The sequence below is a fragment of the Alligator mississippiensis genome, chromosome 3, assembly GCF_030867095.1.
Source record: "Alligator mississippiensis isolate rAllMis1 chromosome 3, rAllMis1, whole genome shotgun sequence".
Lineage (NCBI taxonomy): Eukaryota > Metazoa > Chordata > Crocodylia > Alligatoridae > Alligator > Alligator mississippiensis.
In genome coordinates, this window is record NC_081826.1 from 110,878,969 (window position 1) to 110,896,938 (window position 17,970).

Below are 17,970 nucleotides of genomic sequence, written 5' to 3' on the forward strand. Positions count from 1 at the left end.
GGCTGTAAAGGAAAAAGACATCTCTCACACCAAGTAATACTTTTAAATAAAAGTAACCAAAATTAATGACCATTCTACTAAAGGAACAACTGAATAAAACACAGTTAGTAGCAGAAACAACTGTCTTGTTTCCTTTTTATACTTGTGATGCATTGTACCTATCTAGACAATCTCTTACTATTATTACTCCACATAGGAAAATACTGAACCTTCTAAGAACTCTTACAGTTGTTACCCATCTACTCTTATCACATCTTACTTCACAGACACATTTCCATCAAATGCAGTAGCTTGCTGACAAAATGAGATGTATTCACATATAGGCACAATACTTAATTTTTTTTTACAGAAATTCCTTGTTGTAACTTATTCAATAAATATTTCAGAGGATCACTAGCCAGGGTGTCAAACCTCTTTCATAACTGGAAAAAACAGAAAGTAGAGACAGATGTTTGGTAACAATTTGGCTTAAGAGAAAACACTTTCTCTTTCTGAAACATTAGGTTGCTAACCTCTCCTGAGTGCAGAATGCTTTTTGGCACAGTATATGATTCTTACAAAAAACTAGAACTCTTGGTTTCCAAATGATACTGTCACAGGGCACTGAGGTGCCTTGCTCCAAAGGAGGAGAAACTTCTAGGGAGTGAATAAGGAGCCCAGCTGGGGGTTGCCGGGGCAACCAGGGAAGGTCAGCTGACCGGAAGGGGCAGGGCCTGGCCCTCAGAAAGCCCAGGGGCTGAGGCCAGGCTAGTAGTTCCCTGCCAGCTGTTAAAGAAGAAGGAGCTCTCTTACGGAAGGAGTAGAGTATTTCCTGGTAGGCTTAAGCATTGTGATGGTCAGGTGGCTTCTGTTTAAGTTATAGCTGGTTGGCTTGTATTTTGTGTTGCCGTTGTTACACCGGTGGTTTGGGTGAGGCTATTAGGGGTTGGAGGAGGCCTCATAGGGGACCCACAGTAGTCTGGGGGATCCCAGTGCCAGTAAAGGCGTGGTGTATGGGGTGCATAGACCCCAGCTTCAGAGAGGGGTGGTTGAGAAGCCCTAGTGTGGGCGTGGCAAGCCCTGGAGAAGGGGATAGCTTGCTGGTGAGCCCCGAGAGAGGGCGGCATTATAGGAGAGCCCTGAGAGAGGGCGGTTTGATTGAGAAGGCCCAGTGCGGCCACAGAGAGCCCCAGGAAAGGGGCGGCATTACCGAGAAGGCCCAGGGTGGGCACGGAGAGTCCCAGGAGGGGGCAGCAGTATTGAGAAGGCCCCGGAGAAGGGGGTAGCAATGTGGTGAGCCCCGGAGAAGGGGGTAGCAATGTGGTGAGCCCCGAGGGAGGGTGTAGCATTGCGGTGAACCCTAGGGAAGGGGACAGTATTACTAAAGAGGCCCCAGAAAGGGCAGCACTGTAGAGGAGCCCCAGAGAGAGGGCAGTGTGATAGGGAAGGCCACAGAGGAGGGTGGCAAAACTGAAGAGGGGCAGCATTGTGGAGAAGGTCCCAGAGAGAGGGCACGGAAAGAGACAGGGCCATGGAGGGCCCAAGCACCAAAAGAGATTGTAGACCTGGACAGAACAACATCCATTTCAGCTGCGAGGCTTGGGGCGTGGTATAAGGGGTGGTTGGAGCCACACATAGCCCCTAAGGCTAGGGTGTCCCTGAAGCACCCATCATAGAATGAGAACCCATAAGGGGCCTGGGAAACCATGGGGTCTAAACCAACACCAAGAAGTGACCAAGAGGGCGTAAGGCAGCCTCCCAAACTTATCTAAACAGCAGAGACATGGCGGGTGAGAATTAGAGGGTGCCCTTGGGCTGACTTGGCATGGAGAAAGGGGCCTTAAGGAGATCATGGCCCTCCTGGAGGACCCTGCCTGTGACGGATACCTCTTAGTAGACCAACTGGAAAATGGCAAGAATATATGATTCTTAGTATTGTATTTGTGTGTTAAAAGAATAAGAACACAAATTGCATAAATATTATTTTAGTAACTTTTCCTTAAATATTAAATTAGGATTAGATAGAATTAAAGAAAAGGCAGTATTCATTTTTAGATTACTTTAAGACATGGAATTTAGGATAGCCTTTCAGTTCAGGTTGAATGATTGTGACATCTTGTGAGATTTCAGACTCAAAATGGTAGCCTTCAAGTAAGACCAATTCAGCTTGTAAGATGTCTGACTAGTAAAAAGAAATGACCAATGTGAAAGGGGCTAAGGGCAGGGGGACAAAAAACTCTGTTCTCATGAGACTTCTACTGTTTCAAGGCATATCTAAATTGAAATTTGGTTTCAAACTGACAACCAAAACTACATGGGTAGAAAACTTATTTAGGTTGCCAAGCTAAATAAACCGAAGTTAGGAAATGCTAGGATGACAGATGACAGAGCTGAGTGGGGAACAGGATCCCCAGCCCAATTGGAGCTGGGGAGCTGGAACTGGGAGCTCCTTCTTGGTGGGGGCTGGGGAGCCTGTTCCCAACTCTGTAATCATGGACCTGGGCAGGGAACAGGATCCTTAGCCCCTGCCAACAGGGAGCTCCCAGTACTACCTCTGCAATTGCAAGTATGATGATAGGAGATCCTTATCTTCCAACCTGAGGCTGTGGTCATGGAGCTCCTTATCTCCCAGCACCAGTTCTGCAACCACAGGGCCAGCACTGGGAGATCCTTATTTTGCAGGGCTCAGGCTGGGAGACAGGGATATCCTAGCACTGACCCTGCAGTCACAGAGCTGGTGCTAGGAGATAAGGATCTCCCAGCCCTCCACTCCCTGATCATGGTCTCGGAGAGGGGGAACTTGGAACTCCCTGCTGCCAGGGTAGGGGGACATAGTCCTTGCCTGGGCTCCAGCAGAAGAACCCACCCTGGCAGCAGGCAGCTCACAGGGATACGAAGCAATCTCTTGCCCCTTGGTGGCTGGCTGACCGGGAACAAATTTTCTCCCAGTCAGGCATCTATATGAGTGATACTGCACAGTAACCAATCACAAGTAAATTTGCTACTTGCATTTGCAGGTAGCAAATTTACTCATGATTGGTGAAGTTTACTGAATGGTAAGCATGTGCACCTGTAGACATGCTTTACTGTGCAGTAGTGTAGTTTACTGTGCAGTAAGTGTGCATCTCATGTAGACACACCCAGCACTGAGATTTATTCTCTAGTGGTTAGTTTTACTGGCAATTGTTTTGTTTTTCCTGTGAACAAACTAGCACAATTTTCTAGTTAAAAAAAACAAAAACAAACCAACAACCCTTAGATACAGGAGTCATCATTACTTAATTCTTTCTACATTATCAACTATATCTCTCCTGCATTCATAGGCAAGACAATATTTTGACAATTGGTAAAATTGCCAGTCTCTGAGGAACTAAACAATACTTAGAACAGGAAAGAGGTTTTAAGAATATGTATCACATCATTTATCTCTGTCATCTATCCACTTTTCTCAGAAAATAGCAAATAAATAATGATCCTTTTTTCCAAAACATGGGTGCTGGTTTGAAAACCTCAGTACTCTTTGATCAAAATGGCAGTCTATTGACACTGTGATTATATCCAAGTCAATATTGTTAGAGCACAAGATTGTGTTTACTATGAATAGAGCTATTTCTAAAGCACATACATATATAATAATGGTATTTTCCAAAAACCTCAAAAACAAGTCAACTTAGGTGAAATCTGTGGATAGTTAAAATAATGCTGTCATTAAAAAACAAACAAACAACATATTCAATTATCTGACTCAAAATATCTAAATAAAGATATTTTTGTCCTATTATATATTAATGATAAGTTTATTATATAGTTGTTATATCACTAAAAGTCTTGTTTATAGAATGGATTTCTAAATGAGTTTGAATAGAAATATTGATTTACTGTATAAAATATATATTTCCATACTGTAGTTAAGCACTAGCATCTGTATAGTTACATCATTCCACACTTCACATGGCAAACTCAGTAGAAACTCTTTGATTTATACCAATAATTTATGATGGCAGTTTTGTACAATAGCATGTGAAAATCTGAGAAATGAGTCCCCAGTGTGAAGGGGTTTGAACACGTATCAGGTAGAACTGAGTGCATTTTGCAATGTCCTGTTACACAGTGGTGGTTACTAGAATTCAGACATTAAGGTTTAATTCTAGAGACGGAACATTTCCACTGCTAGAAATTATTCTCGGAGAGGGAGCAGTACAGATGTTTAGTGTGAAACTGCCCCTTCTCCCATGCTTCTTGCATTTTTCTGAGACAGGTGATTCCAGTCTGGGGAAAGCATGGTCTATTCCATTCTTACCTTTTGCAGGGAAACTGGAGCAGTGGGACAAAACCCCTGTCTGCTTCTGATACCAGGAACTCTGGTTTATGAGGAAACACTTGCCCTTTCTGAAACATTAGGTTGTTAACCTGCCCTGAGTGTGTTCACCACTCTGAGTCACTGGAATGCTTTTAGGCACAGTATATAATTTGGTTGATTTTTAGAGGAGCAAGCAGGGGGCTGCACAGCCCTCTGCACTCAATTCCCAGTGAAAAGGTGGAGGGAGCTGTGAGACACATCCCCTGCTTGCTTCTTCCAGCAAGGACTCTGGAATAAGAAGAAGGCAGAGAGTAGCTGCTGGCTGCTCCTCCCCTCCACTTCTGAGAGGGGCAGGAGAAACTACCCCTGATGCCTGGTGTTGGGCTGGTACAGGAGCCTTTTTCCTGGCTCCACTCTTCCTTATCTCCAGGGGGAAGTAAGCTGGGGGAAAGCTTGCAGATATTCAGTTGCCCAGGAGAAACTCTTCCAGGAACATTTCTAGTTTACCATAGTAATTTTTTTTTCCCCCAAGGCCGCCTTTCTTGCTTTGGGAGAAAAAGCTGGAATGTCTGAATACTTCCTGTTTCTACTGGGATAATGGTGATTCTCCTGGTAGAAATTAAATGTGTGTACATAGCCTGAGTGACGTAGACTTTATTAATTGCTTCTGAGGAATTTCTGATCAACACACACTCTATAGAATGCGTTAATATTTGCTTCTACTTAAGCACTGAAAAAAAACAATGGCATATCCTACTGTATTTACTCAAATCCAAGACAACTACCAATAATTAGGTTTTATACATAGAAAATGTATACATGTGTTTAAAATTTCCCATGTATAGAATCTAATCATTTGAAGGTCATCTGAAATTCATCTCCACCACCATCACCGCAGCAGGGAAAGCAGTGGTAGAGTGACAGGGGGTGGAGGAGGCAGTGGGGGACAGACAGTAGGGGGGAGGGGATGTGCTATGGAGGCAGTGGGGGGAAGGCAGTTTCCCCCTGCTGCCTGCACCTGCCCCTCCACAGCCTCAGGCCTCATTCCCCTGTCTCCCCCCTGTGCTGCTTCTGCCTCCAACAGCAGCCTTGGGACTCGACCTGTCACTTCCCACCCCCATCCTCCTTCCATGAGCCTTGTCCAGAGCTGCAGCACCTGCCTGCCCCCACCACTGCCTCTAACTTGATTCCAAGATGAGGAGTTCCCCCCTCTCCCCCATTTTAAATGCAGGGAAGAAAACCCTTATCTTGGAATCAAGTAAATATGGTATATAGCATGAATAGTGTGTGTGTGTGTGTGTGTGTGTGAGTGAGTGAGTGAGTGAAAAGCAGTATCACAAAATCAGTATCACCCATGTTGCAAAATGAATTCCAAAGTATCACTGTTTCACTGTTTTTAACTTAAGGTACATTCTAATGTATCTTTCTAAGTTATCTTTCAGACAAAAATGGATACATTAAAAATCCTTAGTCATATGGAAACTGCTTAAGCATATCACAACGGAGATGCAAAAGGTGGAAACAAAGAAAGGGAAGCAATTTATGTGGTTCTTTGCAAGGTACAAACACATTTTCTATTTCTTGCTTCTAATTAGTTGAGCCCAACAAAGCCAACAGAAAAAAAAAAAAATAAACTTGGTCAGGTAAAAATGCACATGGCATAACAGTGTTCAGGAAAGAAGTGTTAGGTATCATTGCATAAGCCAACTATTAGCTCCCCAAAGCCAGGATGAATCTTCTCTTGGGTTTATTAATACATTAAGGCACACTGGGGGGCTTTATACCATCAGTAAGGCAGCTCCTATTGTCAACAGTGCCCCGATCTGTTCTGATACTGAAGTTTTTAAAAGAGTAAATCCAAGGAAAGGACTGCTTCCATAATTGTTCATTATACATACACATCCAAAACTGCTATTTTAGAACCAGTAGCTAAACTAATTTAAGACTAAAATTGTCTCTCATAATGGAAAGTCACTCCACTGGAACCAGCAGGCACTTGATGAAGGATGAGCATCCCAATCTTTTCTGGAATGGTTTGCTACCTGGCTGCAGATGCTGTTTGTTGTATTGATTTGTTCTTCTCTCCTGTTCTACCTGGTTCAGATCAGTCTTTCCATGCCTAATCTATTTCAGTGGAAATCTGCACTAATTTATCAATTGAATGGCCTCTGCTTTTCCCTATTTTAACCTTTCATTTCCCCCCATAGTAAACTCTCTCTTCATACAGGCAGTTTTTCTTTTCATTTAACTCATATATAATTTTAACCTTGTCAGAGCTCCAATTTATTTTCCTAAGATTTCTGCCAGTCTTATCCTTGGTTACACACATCTAACAGCTTGTTTTTCAGTCAAATTACTTCATGATGAACATCCAATTTATATCTTTCTTTTGTAGCAGTCACCTTGGCATTTAGTGTTGAAAATTATGTATCAGATGTTAAAAGATATTTGGAGGTTTTTTCTTTATTTAAGATCTATTTTTAAGTACAATGTCCCCATTGTAAAAGAAGATGGGGGGGGGGGGGTGATTACATAGAAGAATTTTTTTTAAAAGCATTATTTATTGTAGCAAATATGAAGGGTTCAAATATTCTGTTATTTAGACTAGTATAGTTAGGAAAGATTTTAAGGGATTCATAAGTGCCCCATTCTGAATCACTCTCACAGCTCCCCCACCCCCCCAGAAGGAGGGACATCAAGTTAAACTGCTAGTAAATGCACTGTCCCAGAAAAACAGGGGGCACCCTCACTTCCCTACCCCCTAAATGTCTCTCTCACCTGTTTAGGTCATTATTTGTAGGTGGACCAAGAAGAGGAGTATGCTGCTCCAAGGAAAGAAGAAAGCATATATGTTGGAGGAAAACCTCTCATGTCCCACTGACCAGGCATTGGGTTGAAGAGTTATAATTTATTCTACTATCTCTCATGTTGAAAGATGCTGTAGTTAGATATGGAGCCATACACTGCCATATGTATATAGTAGGAATGGGGTGAAACCTTAGCCATGATAGTCCAGCATAAGTGTAAGAAGCAAGACTTTTTTTTGGTGCTACATTTTATTGGTTCAGCTGCGTAGTTGAAAGAGATATTAGGTAAACTTTTGAGCACAAAAAATACATAAAGTACATAAAATATCACTGAAACACACTTACTTTTCTGGAAGAGATAGTGGAGAACTGTTCTTGGGGCTTTTAGTTTTTTGTTCTAAATATATTTCTTTTTAGCTGTTACCATGCTTAATTAACCGTATTAACTTATATATTATTCATATCATAGGCATTTTATCTGGGTTTGTCTTTGTTTTCCTAAACTGATTTTGAAAAGTAAAGAAACTAGTGAAAGGAAATGCTGACTTTATTTAAATTTCTTATACTGCTCAGATGCAATATTACGGATCTAGTATTTAATTACTGAAATAATATTGAAGTGGGCTGACTTGATTTTTAATTAACTATTTTTACATGGCCATTTAAAAGGTACATGGATTTGCATCTTTTTCAAAAATATCTTTCTTCTCAAAGGGTAGGTAATTTAAGACAATAAAAAACTGTCATTCAAACAGGAATTTGTAATAAATCATAATTTTGATCAGAAAGAAAGATTAAATGGGGGATTTTCAAAACAGAATCACTGGGTGAAATTACTTTTCTATACTCAGAGTTTATCCTTATATCTTTTGGTTTCAAGTGGTATACACACATTTCATAATAAATGCAAAGAAGAAAAAAAAATTGAAACAACACCCTACAGAACCTTACTTGAACCAATTGTTCTTTCACACTAACTCATCTAAAATATTGATTAATCAATGTATTACTAATGGGACTGGGAAAAGACTGACAGTTTAAAATGTTTTCTAGATGGCTTTGGTTGCTCATTTGAATCTAATTACAATTTTACTATCAGTATGGTTTTTTCTTTCCAAATGTTCAGAATTCTTCAAGGAACTAGAGAAAGATCTCTAAACTACTTAAAATACATCCTTCATAAAATGACCCCATGGTCAGTGGGTATGTTATTTAAGTTTTCTTCTTTCTTATAAAATGTATTGGAGTGGCCCTTAGAAGCTCCATTTAAAGATCAGTACCCCATCCTGCTATATTTTGTGTATATATATATTTTTTAGATTTCTCCTGCAAGGGGCTCACAATCAGAGAGTTGAGTGGTAGTTTTGCTAGAGAAAATGGGACAGTGCTGTAGGTTGTACCTTATATCCCTGTTTTCTATCATATGAGCTGGACCCCTAAGTATCTGGCCTTTTTATGAAAAGTTAAATCATTTTGTATAACCAGCAGTACTTGCTATTGTCTCTAGTGGGTTATGGAATAGAGAAGATCCCACACAATTTACTAATTCGTTTTGATGCACTGGCTGGGGGAGTAGTTAGTTGATTGCACGATTTCACAATGATTACGCTCTTAATTCATACAACACAATTTTATTTTAAAATTCTTTGCTATGCATATAACACTGCTTAGCTTTAAGAAACACCACAAACATTAAGAACACAAGTACATATATCAGAAACAATGCTCCGAATGCACTTCCTTCCCAAACAATGCTATAAGAATTAGTATTACAAAAACAACTACAATTACAACTAAAAGTTAAATTTGAATCAATACTATTATTTTTCATAATATACTTACAATCCCAGAATTCCGAGAAGCCAAACACCTAAATAAGGTTTCATTCCTCAGTAGTACAATTTAATGGGCTGGCCTCAGTAGTATGGTTCAATGGGCTCGCCTCAGCAATACGATTCAATGGGCTGGCCTCAGCAGTGATAGGACTAAGTCCCCTTCCTTCAGTCCCTTTCGGGCGCTCTGCAGCTTCAGCGTGAACTAAGAGATTCGTGTTCATGGAGAGGGTGGTTCAGGTGATCAGTCTGATCCGGTCTACACTTGCAGAACAACGAAGGAAGAATCGCAAGTGAGTCACCTCCAAATTGGAAGAGTAGGTTACAGTTTTTATTGAGTGAGTTGCCATCTAGGGCTCCTCCTACCCAAACCTGTCACTACCCCCAAATTTGGGCTCGGATCTTTCTCAACAGATTCTTTTGCTTGGTAATCAGTTTCTTTTGTTGATCATTTTAATTACTTTGGGGAACTTTCATACCACTGCAAGTGACCTTTTCTTTCCAATTTTTTCAAAGGCCCTAGGGTTTGATCTCTCAGAATTTGGGATATTTGCTTAAGGATCATTTTTAGGTTCTTTGTTAAAGGCCTCTAAAGATAAAATTCAAGAGTTAAGACTTTGAGCAAAGTCAGGACCTTCTGCACGTAGACCAAAACAATGGCCTAGATAAGAAGATAAATCTTGTCTTCTTCCTAAACTGGCTAATGGGCAACTATTACAAACATTCAAACTATTTCATTCAATATGACAGCTATAACTTACCTCATAGGGAGATGTCAACAAAAAGACAATTTCAATTTCAAGGATATTACTACTGTGAATAAGTTCTCATTCACATGAGTGAGGCTTTCACAGTCTATTCCTCTGAGACTGTCAGAATAAAGGCATGGTAGAAGTGTAGTTTTATTAACAATGGGGTTGGGGGAAAAAAAATTTGAAAATGGCTATACCATATATTTTAAAACTAAAGCAGAAAATGTCTTCTAAAATTTTGGCATGTAATTTTTTTAAGGATCTCATTCAGTAGGCCTGTGTGAATAGGGAAGTATTCGATTCAGATTTGGCCAATTCAGAGGACAGTAATTCAATTCAGAGATTCAGATCACTGTCCTGAATCAATTTGGCCGAATTGGCTTTGGAAGATTCGGCGCTGATTTGGAAAGATTTGGAGATTTGGACATAGACTATAATGGGGAATCACTGAAATACTTACAACATGGTCATTTTTTGGCAAATCTGGATGCATGAGGCCTGCTGTGTTTTAAAGAGATAGGTGCAGGGTTTTCTGGAAAACTGTACCTCAGGGTGATGACAAGCAAAATTTGTGATGTGTGACTGTGTTAAGATGCAGAGGGGTGAAAATGGTAGGGATGGTAGCCCCTGCTGAGGCCATGAAGCCTGCCAGGTTTCATGGAGATAGGTGCAGGGGTTTCTGGGAAACTATACCTCAGGCTGCTGACAACCAAAACTTGTGACCTGTGTGGCTTTGTGTATGTATCAAGGCACAGCAGGGTTAAAACTGCAGAGATGGTAGCCCTTGTTCTCACCCTCACAACTCCACTGCAGCCAGTAATCCTTACAGATCTGGGCTTTCCCCAGTCAGGATTGTGCAGTGGCTGGAGGTTATCCGGTGCCTCCTGCTCCTACCTGCCTTTCACCAGGGAGATTTATGGTCCTGGTATTTCCTGGTGCTGCCACATCACTGGCAGTCTCACCCATGCCTCCCGGTTCTGGTAGGGTGAAGTTTTAGGTCATGCCCAAGATTATGTGGGGCTTCCTCCTCCCAATGTAGCCCCAGCCCTTATAACTCCAAGTTCTTCCTGGCACAGGAGCTCAGCAGGAAGATGTTCTTCCTCTGCTGGCTGATGAGAAACTAAACTGCCACCTCCAGCTTTGAGAGTGGGGCATTAAATCACCACCCACATGTCCTGACACATACATAGACCCTTGTACAGGCATGAGGGAGGCCTGCCAGGTTTCAGGCAGAGTAGTGCAGGTGTTTCTGTGAAACTGCACCTCTAACTGTTGAAAGCAAAACTCATGTCACTTGTGTGTGTATTAAAGGTGTAGGTTGTAGCTGTGGTGAAAGTGGCTTGCCCCAGCCAGGAATGTTGATCCCCTGGTACTTCTCCATTTGGATCTCAAGATCTTTGACTACAGGCATCACCTGGCTAAGGAGGGTATTGCCAGACAGAGGCAGGCCCTTTGTCTGTGGCCTTCTGCCACTGGTCCAGGGTGGCCTGCCTCTGCTTTGTGGGGACAGGGGCTTTGGAGTGAGAGGGGGACTTCCCTTTGGCATGCTCCCACTGGTGCCAGGCCAAGGAAGAACAAGGGCAAGTGGGTGCTGCCTCCTGAGATGCAGTAGCATCGCCGTGGTGGTGAAGTGTTTCACCTCCTTCCCCCAGCTGATCTGCTTTTGGCAGTGCTGGCAGTTAGCACACTTGGGATCCTCTTCCACCTCAAAATGATCCCACACTACACTACTCCCCTACTTCTGGGTTGAGGGTGGGGATCCTGCCTTATTTTCCCCCCCTCCCCCCCCCCCCCCAGCAGGCTGAGGCACAACAACAGGAGGAGCTGACTCAGCTGAGCCACTTGCCTCTACAACCTCAAACTCAACCTTAACCTCCACCAAGGTGCTTTCTGGAGAAGGAGACCTAACTTGAGGGGAACTTTGAGGGGTGTGGAGCACAAACTCAGATTCCTCCTCATTCTCCAGAATTTCTTTTGCTAGGGCACTCAGATCCCCTGCTTCTAGATCCAGCGCCGCCTCTGGCACTAGGTGGCTCACACTGGGAGATGAAATTGGGGTGGAGGAGATTGTCATTCTGCTGCTGGTGGCTATTTCTGGTGTTAGAGGAGGTGGTACAGGTGCAGGGACAGGTACTGCTCCCACTGGCAGCAGAAGACCCATTGCTGCCAGGAAAGAGAATGCATCTATGTTTGGGTGGAGTGGGACTTGCAGCTCTAGCTCTCCCCATACGCCCTCTAGCCCCTCTCCCTCCCCTGCCAGAAGACCTGGCACCTGTCTTTCCAGTGCGCTTCATATGAATCTTTCCTATGCTGGAAAATGTGTCTGCGTGTGTGTGTGTGTGTGTGTGTGTGTGTGTAGCTGTAATATCTCTTCTTCTCTGTCTGTGTGTAACTAACTAATAATATCTCTTCTTCTTCTTCTCTGATTACTACATTGTCTGACTTCTCTGTTTTGTTTACTGTATGTGTGTGTGTAATGAATAATATTAATATCTCTTTTTCTCTGTGTATGTGTGTGTGTGTAATGTATGTGCTTCCCTGCACAGTGATGGATCACACTGCCAGGGAAAACGCATCTTTCTTTTAAAGCATGGGGGAAAGAAAAGAACAAGAACAAAACAGAGGTGTTTGGGGGAAGAATAAGTTGAAAGAAATGGATTGGATAGGGATAAGTAGAGGGATTCTAGGCAAGGTAACTAGTAAGCTGTATCCAGTCCCTTCTAAGAACAGAAACTAGCAGGAGGCTGACTAGGAAGCCAAGCCAGTACAGTAGTACCTTTCAGATGCTCTTGCTCAGGCAGAAACAGCTCACAAAAGGGACAGAAAGACTGCAGACAGAGGCTTATATGTTGTTTCTATGTTCCTCCCCCAGAGCACTGTGATTGGAAAGAGATTCGGAGAAACATCACAGTCACTGGCCAGATATAGATGTCAGTCTTTCCCCCCATGCTCCCTGTCCCAGTTCTCAGTTTCTGTTCCCCTGAAAGACTGCCTTCTGAATCTCCAAATCTATTTGGAGGCTCTGAATCAATTCAGAGGTTTATTTTGTTTTCCCCAATTTGATTTGAATTCAGTGATTTGGCCTCCGAATCAGGCAAAATCTTCTCCAAATAGAATCAGTGACTGAAGCTTTACATATCCCTATCATTCAGTGACAGCTAAACTTTTTATCCAACTTTTATTAAAAATAGAGAAATGATATTTTGACAAAATGTTGTTAATGCTCTTTTGTGTACAGCAAACTCAATCCAGTACACACAGAGGTCCAGGAAATTATATTGTCCTCAAGAAAAATGGCCTTAGGAGCACATACCTCTGTATAGCCCATCTTATCTTATGCTGGGTGTGTCTGTACCAAACATTTACTGAAGAGTTGCCTATTTAGCTCCACAGTAAAGTCTCAGCATCTATGTGTGCACCCTATGAGGCTGCAGTAAACTAATAAAGGCTTCCATAGGTTAGTACTTGTCAACACAAGTATTATCAAATCGCAGCATTATTTAGTGCATCACAATGCATGTGTAAATGCTGACCTGGCTGGCTGGGGTTTGAGGGTGCTTCAATGCTGGGGCTGCTTACTGGCTAGCTCTGCACTGGACTTCCTTGTGCCCCAGCCAGCCCCTCCACAGCATGTTGAGTCAGGTTGGAGCAGCCCCAGGCTGTCAGGCTGACCCTCCCCAGGCCTCCTGGCAGCTGGGTCTGCTCCAACCTGGTTCAACATGCTCTGGTCCCGGGTGCGCATACATATGTGGTGTGCAAATAAACTCCAGCATAAAGTGCATCGGTGTTTATTCATTCTCATTAGTTGAACATGTAGATGCACCCACGGGGTAGTAGCAAGCTTTCCTAGACTGTCTGATACTGCTTATCAAAACCAAATTTAATGAAGAAATATGGATGGTGCTGGATTTGGGTATTGCACTGTTTGGATATGAAATGAGCCATCTAAATGCCAAAAGAGGACTTTGAGAACTCTAAGCTTGTCAAAAAGCTGCTGTTATGTATCTGGTGTATGCAAAGTGTCAGAGTGATGTTTCATTGAACAATTAACAGTCAATCAGAAAATCATAAAACAACTTTGCTAACATGTTTAATTAACAATTCCTGGGTAAGGGAGGATTAAGCCAGTAGTTATTAAGAGGGTAAAATGCCTTTATTTAAAGAGTTCTGTTAGCAATTAAACAATCAAATAAAATTAAGGACATAAAGTTATGGATTGAAGGGAAACTAAGTTTTTAGGCAAAATATAAAACTATTAGAAACATGAGTCAAATGCAACCTCTTTGGGAGCTGTTAGGATTCCTATGCAGAGCAAAGGCAACAGCATAAATGATTTATATACTGCAAGGATCACTGAAGGGTAGAAATGATAAAGACTTAATTTACGCAGCAAAGATTAGAAGAAAAGATGGAGGGAGAATTCTAACCAAGAGAACTGACTCCTTGAATTCAAATAACATTCACAGAGTGCTAGAGCAGCAGGGTGATACAAATTAAGTAAAATAAAAGCTCTTAGTTTAGGATTGGATAATTACAAGCTCATTATCTCATTAAGATAGGTCAGACACTATCCCTGGAACTCCATGCAGTTTACAGTGTGCTCTCCCATAATATCTTGTGTTGAGTGAGTCATTGCTACCTTGGAAACCTGTAGTGCCTGGCCAGGCTAATCTGTGTGGAAATGAGTTAATGGTACCTTAACATTTGATGAAAATATGGTTTAGTACTGAATATAACCATAATGCTTTGGACAACTTACATATCTCCAAACCCAGCATCAACACTATTTGATACGTCTATTTACTGTTATTTGCTCCTAAATCTTTTTGTTTCTGTGGAACACAAATTTTTGCGTAATACATTTCTCCTCCCTCCTCATTTCTGTCTCTCTCTCTCAAACTATTTTCAATATATATTTTTACTAGTTTCTAACATAAACTTGAACCTGAATCTTAAATCCAAATGCCACTGAATTTTGAAGTAATTTTCTTCCAAAATGTGTGGGTTAGTTCCATCCCTTAGTTCAACCACTGCTCCATTCCCCTTTTTCTCTTTCACCCTCTGCTCCGTTCCCCCCAGTATATACTGCAGCTAGAGAGCTGGGCAGGCAAAGGCCAGCTTTGGCAACTCCTAGCCATTCCCCTGCTCACCAGCCCTTTAATAGCAGGTCAGACTCATGCATGTTAGAGAGAGGGTATTATCCTCTAGTCTAAGTATAGATAGTCAAAAAGCATGAGTCAGAACTGATCCAACCTTTGTGGATTTCTCTAAGCTGCAAAGATTTGACTGTGAGCAACCATAACACACATATGCCCATGTTGGGGGTGGGGAGGAGGGGAAGCAGGCAGATGCCTATGGTCAGGTCAGAAGGTGGGGGGTGTGGCACTCTTGCACACCTCCAAGCCTGGCAGCTGAGCCCAGCCAAGCAGGGCCCATCCCTGATTGGCTGTTAGGCACATGTCCCCAACCCCTGGCCATGGTGCTCCCCAGCTGTGCTCTGCACACTGTGCAGAAACCGGGTGGGGGGGGGTGACTGTGTCTGGGGCAGGGGGCTCTTTTTGCCCCCCAGCCTCTGCCCCCCAATGGCTGACAGGCTGGGTTCTCTGTAGGGGCAGGGCTGGAGTGATTACCCAGCCAGGGTGTGGGAGGAGGCATGCTGAGCTGTGAGAGGAAAGCTCAGACCCCAGCTGGGGGGCTGTGGCCAAGGCAGGGGCTCTGTTCCCCGCCTGCCCCTCACCCCCACAGCTTAGAGGCTGAGTCCAGCACAGGACTCAGCCAGGCTGCAGAGGGAGGAAAGCAGGGCTGCAGGGGAAAAGCCCAACTGAAGGCCCCCCTACCCCATGCTGTGTAGACCCAAGCTGGTGGGTTACAGGGCTCTCTTCCCCTCCTCACTATCCCCCATCAACTGGGGTGGGGAGCAGGGGCTTTGCTGCCTCAGCTCTGTGACAACCCAGAGGGAGGCCTATCTGGGCTTGGCTGAACCAGGGAGTGGGCTAGCCTGCTGGCCTTGTAATGGGTGGGGGGTTGGCAGGGGACGCCCAGAACATCTTGGGATGTTGGGGGATTGCAAGGTAAACTTGAGTCAGGAGGGGATCTGGGACAGGAGTTCCAGTTTAATTTAAATCAGTAAAGTCGATTCTCCAGCCATCCAGATCTATCTTAAACCAGTTTTAGCCATTTTCTAGCTCGTCTATATTCACTGAACTTTCATTCTGTTACAGGTTTAAACCATTTTCCAAATACTTATACCAATTTATGTGTAACGTTTGTCCCTAGCCTTAACATACTCAAAGTAGCTCAATGCCTTCCATTCCTTACAATCAGCATGTTACAATTAGAACATGTCACTAAACCCTTAATTGTAATTTTACTTTGTCCGTGTTTTACCAGCTTACTTATGGAAATGGCACGTGGGACTGTACAACTTTATTGCATTTAGATATATTTTGTCTGCTTTGTTTCCCTTACCACCAAATGCTTGCCTTATCGGAGCCATCCAAATTTCTCCTATCAAATTAGTCGCAAAATTGAGTCTGTAGCTCTTTCTATAGCCAGGTCATCTTCAAAATTGTGCATGCTTAGTGACTTCTGATTAATTTTATTTCATGTGCTACTTGAACATGTCAAGTCTGTTGTTTCACATGGCTCCAGTCAGGCCACTTAAAAGGGTTCCAGTGTTTTTAGTTCATCTTTTGATTAACCATCTTTATTTTTATATTAGTTTGCATTTTCATCCATTCCTATGAATCTCAGTGAAGAAAATATGGATCTGGATTTCAAATGCACACAACTTATTAGTAAACAAAGATGTGGGGTTACAGGAAAATCTGTAAAATTCATACACAAGTGAACAAATTATATTTGATGTATTTGATCCAACTTGTCCCTGCAAACTCCCTCCAGTTAGATTGCTGTTCTTATTTTCTTTCTTTTTTCAGATGGTGCAACTTCATAGTCAAACTTCTTTGTTTGAAGCAGTGTGTGTGTTAGTGGGGGGTGGGGGGGGGGCAGGGTGTGTGTGTTGGAAGGCAACATTTACCAGCTCAGATATAGACTGAAATGTTCCATTGCAATTGGAAGTGATATGTAGGGGAATTACTTTGCATGATAAAGGATCAATTAAAATTGGATCATGCTAAATATTCAATGAGCACAGAAAGTTTGTGATATGCAGGAGGTTTGTAATATGCAGGAAGCATCATTCTATACAAACTCTTTACTGTGAACCACAATGAATCTGTTAATTTCATAATTAGGCCACCCTGAGCTTTTATGGGGAGGGTAGCATGTAAACCAGATACATTTAATATCATAATTATTTTTATGCATTAATGGGCATTATAATTCAGGGGTGGTGGTAGTATACATATTTAGGCTCAACAGTGATCTCTCTTCCTTCTTGTAATGGGAGACTTTCTCCACCCACATTTGTCTTTCTGCTCCGACTTGCTGACTTAACTGTTTCCTAAACTAAAATTATGAGATCTGTTTTCAGTGGATGTGCCCCCTAAAATTACAGGGCTAGTCTAATTCTTTCAGATTAAAATAAATAAATAAATAAAAACAAAAACCTTCCATTGTTGAAATAAGAGGTTACATTATTGATAATGACTTTCCAGCAGTGGGTTGATGAGTCATAGGTAATTTTCCAGGATACCATGCAGACTCAAAGGCATAATGTGAAATTGGAAGAACCATAAAATGGTTCTATAAAATGGACTATAAAATAAGACTGATGTGCAATATCTCGAATATGTGTAAACAGGAGACATTTAGCAGTAGTCAGTTCAATAATATATCCTTTACTTCGGGATTTATAGATATGCTTTCATTTTTCTTTTCTAACCTATTGTGGACCTAGTTTCACAGTGACCAGTGCTTGTAATTTTGATTATGATAATATTCTATGCTAATATAGGTTACGGAATAGCTAAGGGATCTCTTTGGGAATGGAAGCACCTTGAATCATCTCTACCCACTTACTCCCATAGCAGACATTACACTAATTGCACAATGGGATCAGAGGAATTTTATTCCCAGTTCCAAAAAATCTCATGTCCTATCATGCTAGATATGTCAGGAGGCATGGGATCTGGGATAGAATTCTTGAGGGGAAGCCAACACTGGCAAGCAGCTCTTGATGCTGGACTCTCCAGCGCAGACTTTATACTTGCTCTTAAGCAGGGAACCCAGGATCTATTAGCTTAAATGGAAAAGATTAGCAGCTATATGGCTAGGTACAGACATCCAAAAAGCCCAAGGCAGAATCAGTCTAAGTTGCACAGTTTTCTGTAAGCAGC

The 17,970-nt window shown here is 42.3% G+C and overlaps 1 long non-coding RNA gene across 2 annotated transcripts in view; it reads left to right on the forward strand.

Annotated features, from left to right (window-relative positions):
* The first annotated feature begins 726 nt into the window (after window positions 1-726).
* Window positions 727-17,970, forward strand: part of LOC109283814 (uncharacterized) — an 89,134-nt gene continuing 71,890 nt past the window's right edge. Inside the window, exons 1-3 of one of the 2 annotated variants that reach the window (XR_009460789.1) lie at window positions 727-814; window positions 5,711-5,838; window positions 7,066-8,132. This is a non-coding gene — a long non-coding RNA (uncharacterized LOC109283814). Of the gene's footprint in view, window positions 815-5,710; window positions 5,839-7,065; window positions 8,133-17,970 lie in introns of those variants that run through there. The other variant, XR_002091081.2, reaches the window with a different exon arrangement.